Genomic DNA, 9670 nt, shown 5'->3' with positions numbered 1-9670 from the left:
CATATCAAATTCATTACTTGATCTATCTTACTAGAGACGCGAGACTCTTCGTAGACGGTTTCCTTCTTTGGTATTTGATTTCCGGATGGCGATGGTGATAGTGTATTTCTTGTTTTTGCGACTTGAGGTGCTGTTAGAGTGACGTCCCCAGAATATTTGCCAAGTAGTTTTACGTCGTGTAGCAAATCAAAGTGACCCCGGGATTCATCTTCGGTTGTCGAGCCATAAAACAGGAAATTTACTCTATCTTGTGAATCGAAGTGCTTTAGCTCTGCTACTAAGAACAGATCTTTATTTGTAAGGCCAGATGACATATTTCCGTTATAAAACAAACGGTAAATAGCTGCGTTTTTTCCAAATAGGAGACAAAAACTATCAATTTCCACCTCACTGCCGTATTCACGTGTTTCTACCTCACCCATATATCTTCTATACATTGAAGCATCTCTATATTTTTCTCCGTAAGTAAACCCGATTCTATCTTGATAATTTTGCCAGTCGTTGACAAGATGTTCTACAACCATACGCCTCATCTCCCCGTGACGATCCTCTGTGTCCCATATAGCTTTACTCATTGCCCTAAATAAGCAGTGTCCATCGCCTTTTATAAATGTCCTCCCGAACATGTCCTGGAAGGATAAAATATCACTGTATATGATACCCATCACTTCGTGGCTCTATTCAAGTTGTTGAGCTTTACCACGATTAGAACTAGTATTCGTGAGCTTTACTGTAGGCTACATTTTAAAACAACCTCACGTTTTCAGCTTACACCGTTTAACCTCTAACCGTTTAACATCTGACCACAAGTATGAAACTAACATAGTCCAGTCATATTTGAGAAATTATCTAAAGAAAAATTGTATAAGTGTAAAACTTGGTATGTATATTTAATTTTACTTCCGGAATAACATACTAAAAGTCCTCGAAAAATAAACTTGTGCTACGGCCACCATGTTGGAAAATGGCGTCCAAAAACTAGTTTTCCCCGATTACTCAAAAACTATTCATCCTATAAAAAAACATTAAATGTAAAAAATGTTTGCCAAAGACAGAGCTGAGTGAAAATTTAAAAACGTACGTTTTCATGTCCCTGGCCTTTTACTTCGTAGATAATGGATTTGTAGTTTATTATTATGTGTTTTAATATTTTTTGGCACGGGGGCAACATGTTACACACATTTATTTGGTTTTAAATAGGTTCTAGGTATTTTTGTTGTATTTTTAAAGTCTCGAAATTCACGACCATGACGTGTCCCTAGGGTACATTTTCCAACTTTCACGCTGTTTTTAGACTAATTATTCATGCCGAAATATATAAAGCCATATTTTTATGTCATCAATGGTTATTAAACTTACAAAAAAGGAGCATATTATAATTTTATTGTCATATCAAACTGACTACCATGACAAAATAAGTCTGTCCCTCGATTTGGCGTACGACCATTTGGGAAAAATTTTCAACTTTGAAGCACGACAGTGGCAAGCCTGGCGTCGATGGAGTCAGTTGGTTTTAGAGACTAGTTTGGGGTGTACGTCAGGATTGTAGTGCCGGTCGTTTCGAGTTGAAAGGAGGAATTACAAGATTAATAAAGGAAAGGTTGTGTTTTTTGTAATTTTGCTGTGTCCATGACCGTACGTAGTCATTCGATGAAGTAGACATGGTGTTAATTTTTGTTTATATGATATTTTAATTGCTAGATTAACCTAAAAGTACACTTTGTATCCTCGAACATGAGGTGCAGGGCTACCGCCAGAACAGAGCCAAATAACACGTAATTTCACGACCAAAGTTTCACGACCATCGCGGGTTTTTTCACGACCAATCCAGCCTTATGGATTATAGTGTGTTTGGTCGTGACAATAACTTTAATATAATTGTAATTTGAACAGTTTAGTTCAATTGAAACACATATTTTTATTATAACTAACAGTATAATTGAAGGGTTGTTTAGAAATATTTAGATTATTTCAGAAAATTCACGACCGTACCGCTTCTCCCTGACCATCTCGTTTATGATTTCCATCATAAATATTTCAAAAATTAAAATATCGTGATATTTCAATGTTTTATACACAAATGAAGCACACCTCTATACAAACATAACGATTTTTCGGGTCTCAGGTAAGTTTTTTTCGGAGTTATACAAACTTAAAAGATTTTATTGGTTTTTTCAATTTTTTTTTGTTTTTTTCTTTTCTTTTAGAAAGACCAAATATGCCAAAAGCTCAGTGACCTTTTTATTGTATAATGGTCATAAAAGTAAATTAGTTTATAGCAAAACATAGTTATAAAAATAATATTAACTATTTTTAATATTCATTTAAACGTCTGTTATGGTCGTGACAGGATTTTGTATTTTCCCACTAAAGATGCTCTTTAAAAAAAAAACTACCAAAGATATTGCGTTACCATGGACATTTTATGAAACTTCAAATGTTAATGAAATAAAAAAATAATAAAAGTTTTGAAAAAAGGGGAAAAAAATTTGCAAAGTGCTTTTCCTGAAAACGTACGTTTTTAAATTTTCACTCAGCTACAACTTTAGTATAAGAAATATTTCGATATAATTAAACGCTTAGCCAAAAAATGCAATATTTAGAAAATAAATGTTAAAAAACATTGTACATTACGATTAGAATACATCAAAGTTGATGTGATGGGGTTAGGAAAAAGATTGTGCACTTTTTCCTGACGCAAATTCCTATCAACCATTTAGATTTTGCCTTATAGCTTTATTAATTTACTAGACTGCCTCAATCATATTTATACTGAGTATTCTACACATTGTACATTACCATTAGAATACCTCATATTTGATGTGATGGGCTTAGGAAAAAGATTTTGCACTTTTTCCTGATGCAAGTTCCTATCAACCATATACAATTTGCCATATAACTTGGTAATTTACTGGACTGCTTCAATCATACTCATACTGATTATTCTACACATTGTATATTACCATTAGAATACCTCAAAGTTCATGTGATGGACTTAGGAAAAAGATTGTGCACTTTTTCCTGACGCAAATTCCTATCAACCATATAGATTTTTCCTTATAGCTTCGTAGTTTACTGGACCTCAATCATATTCATACTGAGTATTATACACATTGTACATTATCATTAGAATACATCAAAGTTGATGTGATGGACTTAGGAAAAAGATTGTGCACTTTTTCCTGATGCGAGTTCCTATCAACCATATAGATTTTGCCTTATAGCTTCGTAATTTACTGGACTGCCTCAATCATATTTATACTGAGTATTCTACACATTGTACATTACCATTAGAATACATCAAAGTTGATGTGATGGGCTTAGGAAAAAGATTGTGCACTTTTTCCTGATGCAAGTTCCTATCAACCATATAGATTTTGCCTTATAGCTTCATAATTCACTGGACGGCCTCAACCATATTTATACTGAGTATTCTACACATTGTATATTACCATTAGAATACCTCATATTTGATGTGATGGGCTTAGAAAAAAGATTGTGCACTTTTTCCTGATGCAAGTTCCTATCAACCATATAGATTTTGCCATATAACTTGGTAATTTAGGGGACTGCCTCAATCATACTCATACTGATTATTCTACACATTGTATATTACCATTAGAATACCTCAAAGTTGATGTGATGGACTTAGGAAAAAGATTGTGCACTTTTTCCTGACGCGAGTTCCTATCAACCATATAGATTTTGCCTTATAGCTTCGTAATTTACTGGACTGCCTCAATCATATTTATACTGAGTATTCTACACATTGTATATTACCATTAGAATAGCTCAAAGTTGATGTGATGGGCTTAGGAAATAGATTATGCAATTTTTTATGTTCGGAGTTGTAATTTATCCCGTTATGTTAAGCCATAGCTACGTATAATGTACTGTACGGTCTCAAATATGCCTTTTCAAATACGTCAATTAATTAGTTTTAACGTGTACTTTTTTATCAAGGTATAATTGACATTATATGAATGTAAAAACATCATTTCGCACCGTATTGTCATTGAATTAGGTTTCCGACATCCCTGCTAAACACGTTTGTGGCGCCCGCAGGCGTACCAATCCATATCTATTACAATCCGAAAAAGCGCCGATGAAAAGAGCCGCTAACTTCACGACGGTCTTAACACTCACAAAACCTTATAAAAGTAATAATTAATTTAATTGATGTTCATGATCGTATTGGAATTTTGGAGGGTTAACTAACAGGTAACACATGATTTCCGCACTGAGTATTTGCATAGATAAAATCATACATAAAACAAAGTATGTTTTATCTATGGTTTTATCTATGACTAGCTGGCCCGACAGACGTCGTCCTGTCCTAATGTGGTTTTATGTCAAATGCTCGTTCCTTTTCAAGATGAGCTCACTCGCATGGCTCAATCACGTCCTGGTTGAAGTTCGTTCGCTACGCTCACTCACCTTTTGGTTGCAAATTAACTGTTGTCATAAATGTAAAAAAAATAATAGTGCTGCACCCTGGTGTGGTAAACCTATAAACTTTTCAATGCTATTGAACATCACAGAATCAAATTGATTATAGTCCGGTGGCTTAGGGCTTTAGTTTACGAATACCGTTACCTGGTGGATAAAAGCACCAAATTTGGCATGAAGGTACCTTAGGGTATACTAATAAATTTTAGCCTAGGAGCCCTTTTAAAATTTTAAATACTTCCACACACGGCACCAAAATTCAAAATGGCCGACAAATACGACAAAAAATACCCTTAAAACAATCCATTCTCCTGTTAAATCTAAAATATAACTTAAATCCAACCAAGACTCTACAATACAAACCGGAGACATACTAAATTATATGAAAGAAATCTTATGTGTGTCTGTGTGTGAGTGGGTGGGGGTATATGTGTGAGTATTTATGTAACGAAACCTGTACTGGACATTGCGCAAAAATGGTCAAACCAATTTACTGCAAATTTGGTGTGGACTTTGTTAGTATCAAATGTCAAAATTTAGATCTGTTTCCTTTTATTAAATATATTTTTATAATTTTATTTTGTTTATTTTTACAATTTTCATCTTTTTTTAGATCTACAGGGTTAGGCAAAAGTATGGAACCCCCAGTTAACTTTTTAACGCGTTGCAGTAGGAAAACCAAACTCGGCATATATTTACAAAATAAAAATTGCACTTTTTATCAAAGTTACAACTTTGCCTCAGCCCCCAAAATGGGGTATTTTGGGGGCAGCCCCAAATTTTCAAACTTAAAAACCTGTCATGTGACCGCTCATTTTAAAGGGTTTATCAAGATAAATTGAATGGTGAACACCAGAGGTCGATATCGCACCCCTAATCAAAATGGCAGCCATTTTAATTTAAGATGAGCAAGCAAACGATAAAGTCTGGACACCTCCAGTTAACTGTATAACGTGTGGCAGGGGAAAACCAAACTCGGCGCATGTTTACAAAATAAAAAAATTCACTTTTTCATTACAGTTAGAACTTGTACCCGGCTCCCAAAATGGGGTATTTGGGTGCAGTCCCAAATTTTCAAATGTAAACATATATCATGTGACCCCTCATTTTAAAGGGTTTCTCAAGACAAATTAAATGGCGCAAACTAGAAGTCAATATCGCCCCCCTAATACTACTTACTTACTTTCCGTGCCTGGAAATCAGACTTCGCATTTCCAAAAATTAGCTACCGATATGGCTTTGTCATTCGCATGTAAAAGATCATCAAATGTGACTGGTCTAGGCGTGGGCCGATCAGCAGATGGTCAGGATCCTGGACAGCACCAAACGCGCACAAGATGTTTTCTTTGTCTGGTAAGAGACCCCATTTCTGCATGTTTGTCCTGCATTTTGGTACCTCGACCCTAATTCGATTTAGGGTCTTCCACACCGTGTAATGAAGGCCTCCACCAGGACCCAGTTCCTCCCTGGCTGGTAAGGAAGGGTTAGTCAACATGGCCTCCCACCTTGCCACCCGATTGATTGAGAGTGAACGATCCAGGACTCGTGTCCGTGATAAAAAGCTCTTTCTGGACTGAAGCCGTCACTCTGCAGGTTGGTGGCCGTGTAATGGGTGACGAGGGTCTGTCTCTTGCTTAGTCCTTTCTGCGTCGGCAGCGACATCACGCTGGATTGATGGAGGGGCGATCCCTATGATAGGATAGTTTGTATACTGGGGTTGGTTTCAAAGACCTAGTTACAATCCGAGCCATGTCATTGACTGCTATGTCAACCTTTTTTGCATGTGACGATGCATTCCATACTGGTGCAGCGTACTTCGCAGCCGACACACTGAGCGCTAAAGCTGAGGTTCTGAGGACATTAGGGTTAGCACCCCAGCATCTGCTGGTGAGCTTCCTGATGATATTATTCCTCGCTGAGACTTTACCTCCTGTCGCAATACAATGCACCTTAAATGTCAGTGTGCGGTCCAGTATGACACCAAGATATTCCCCCCTAATCAAAATGACAGTCATTTTGAAATATACCTTATTAACTTGTAACAGGTTATAGCTGGAACACTAAACTCTACATACCTTTATAAAAAAGGATAATTCACCTTTTGGCCAGTATTAAAATATTAAATTTTTAAAGTTAACTGGGATTGTCAAGACTTTATCTTTTGCTTGCTCATCTTAAATAATTAAAATGGCTGCCATTTCGATTTGGAGTGGGATACTGACCTCTGGTTTGCACCATTCAACTTCTCTTGATAAACCCTTTAAAATGAGTGGTCACATGATAGGTAATTTTGAAAATTTTGGGCTGCCCCCAAATTACCCCATTCTGGGGGCTGGGGCAAAGTTGTAAGTTTGATGAAAAAGTGCAATTTTTTATTTTGTAAATATATGCCGAGTTTGGTTTTCCTACTGCAACGCGTTATAAAGTTAACTGGGGGGTTTCCATACTTTTGCCTAACTCTGTAGATCTAAAAGAAAAAAAGAATAGATGAAAATTGTAAAAATAAACAAAATAAAATTATAAAAATAGATAAATAAAAGGAAGCAGATCTAAATGTTGACATATGATACTAACAAAGTCCACACCAAATTTGCAGTAAATTGGTTTGACCATTTTTGCACAATGTCCAGTACAGGTTTCGTTACATATATACTCACATACTCACACACATACCCCCACCCACTCACACACAGACACACATTAGATTTCTTTCATATAATTTAGTATGTCTCCGGGTTGTATTGTAGAGTCTTGGTTGGATTTAAGTTATATTTTAGAGTTAACAGAAGAATGGATTGTTTTAAAGGCAGTTTTTGTTGTATTTGTCGGCCATTTTGGATTTTGGTGCCGTGTGTGGAAATATTTAAAATTTCAAAAGGGCTCCTAGGCTAAAATTTATTAGTATACCCTAAGGTACCTTCATACCAAATTTGATGAATTTTGTGCCTGGCTCGGCACTCGCTAAAAAGTCGCGGCCCAAAAAGCCCAGGACTGAGGCAATTTTAGTCAAGCCTTTGGAGGGAAGATCATTCGCCGAAGTCTTGGGTGTTATCAAGGCCAAGGCTAAGCCAGAGCAAACCGACACGGTTGTACGGTCGATTAGACAAACCCGGGACGGGGACGTCCTCCTCGAACTGGGTAAGTCTAAAGATAAAGCCGCCTTTGCTGCCGAACTAAAGGCAGCTGTGGAAGGTCAGGGCACCGTTCGTGCTCTCGAACCCAAGACGTCCGTCGAGGTTCGGGATATGGATTGTGTGTCAACGGAGGATGACGTCATTGATGCCCTAAAAAAAGCTGTCCCCGAGCTTGCCGGACAAACGGCTAGTCTGAGGGTGTGGCTCACGAAACCAAACCGGAGTCAACAGCGGATGGCGGTCGCCGAAATGGCAGACGCAAACGCCAGTAAGGTTTTGGCACTCCAGCATTTGAGGGTTGGATGGGTTAATTGCAGGTTGAGACGGAGGGTGGAAGTAACGAGGTGTTTTAAATGCCTTGATTTCGGCCATTCCTCCCGAAACTGCGAAGGGCCCGACCGAGGCAAGAACTGCCTTCGATGCGGGGAGGTGGGTCACACTCGTAGGGACTGTAAAGTTGAGACCTGTTTCCTCTGTAAGGAGAAAGGCCTCAATGATAAAAACGCTAAACATATAGCTGGGTCTGGGCAGTGCAGTGCATTTAAAGGCGCACTACAACAAGCGAAAGCCCAACCACGAAGATAAGGATCCTCCAGTGCAATGTAGATCGATCCAGGACGGCTGACGCGCTTCTCAGTCAGCTTGCCCTCGAACACGGTGTTGACGCGCTCTTGGTCAGCGAACAGTACTAGTACCGGGACAGGGACCCATCTCTTTGGTTTCCCGATACACTTGGTACTGCTGCGTTCTGGGTTCGTAATACAGCTAAAGTGCAGGTAAGGAGTCACGCGAAGGGCCGAGGATTCGTTTGGGTCCGGTGCGGGGATGTCACTTACTTTAGTGTATACCTCACCCCCAACGAGGCTATCCGTGACTTTCGTGGAAAGATAGACCGCCTGGAAGAGAGCGTGCGCGATACCGCCGGGCACGTTGTCGTGGCGGGGGATTTCAATGCTAGGGCTGTCGAGTGGGGAATGACTCTCACTAATTCCCGGGGGAAGTACATCCTGGACTTTGCTGCCAGGGCTGGACTTGTTGTCATAAACGAGGGCAACACGCCAACTTTCCAGCGTCCCGGAATGAGGGGAACGATCCCAGACATCACGCTTGCATCTGAGTCCCTCTTGCCGAGGATACGAGCCTGGAGAGTCCTAGAGGATTATACGGCCAGTGACCACCAGTACATCATTTTTGATGTCATGGATAGTCATCAGAGACAAGCTACCGTGTCTCGGCAGGTGCCCGTTCGGTGGAACACCAAAAAGCTGGACGTGGCCAAATTCACCGAAGTCATACTACGGGGAGAGCCAGTGGTACCTGCTGCATCTGGCGTGGCTCACGCAGAGACATCAGTTACATCATTGATGAGGCTGATAGTCTCGGCCTGCGAAGAGTCAATGCCTCGCAGGAGATTCATTTATTCATTTATTCATGTAAATTGTCACAAATTACACCATATACAGAGGAGTTTCCTCAATGGTAGATGACATGTCAAAAATATGATACAAAAATGTTAAAAACTAAATTAATGTAACTTAAACATAATGAGAAAACAAACTCTCCACATGAACCATTTTACAAACCACTATTACTATATAAAATGAAATCCTCTACTGAATAAAACATATGGCTCTTTAGATAGTTAACAAGTTTTCTTTTAAATGCTTTGGCAGAAGATTCATTGCGAATATGAGAAGGTAGTTTATTAAATAATCGGCTGCCTGTATAGAATGGTGTCTTTTCAAAAGCTGCTGTTCGATGTATCGGCAAAGAAAGATTACAATTACGTGTAGGATAGTTATGTGTAGATTTTAAAAGAGTGAATTTGTGAAAATTTTCTTTAACAAATAGAAGGGTATGTAGAATGAAAATGCAAGGTAAAGGCAGAATATCTAGTTTCCTGAAAATTGGTTTGGATGATGCAGTATAGGGGGAATTTGTCATAGCACGGACAATGCTTTTCTGAATCTTAAATATTGCTGAAGAAGACTGTGAGTTGCCCCAAAATATCACTCCATATGTTAAGTTTGAATAGATATATGCATAGTAAACCATTTTCAAAATGTTTATCTCCAGGATTTTTGATA

Source organism: Macrosteles quadrilineatus, unplaced genomic scaffold (assembly GCF_028750875.1).
Source record: "Macrosteles quadrilineatus isolate MER2022 unplaced genomic scaffold, UCM_ALF_1.0 Scaffold_1__1_contigs__length_201487025, whole genome shotgun sequence".
Taxonomy (NCBI): Eukaryota; Metazoa; Arthropoda; class Insecta; order Hemiptera; family Cicadellidae; genus Macrosteles; species Macrosteles quadrilineatus.
This window is presented reverse-complemented; position numbering follows the sequence as displayed.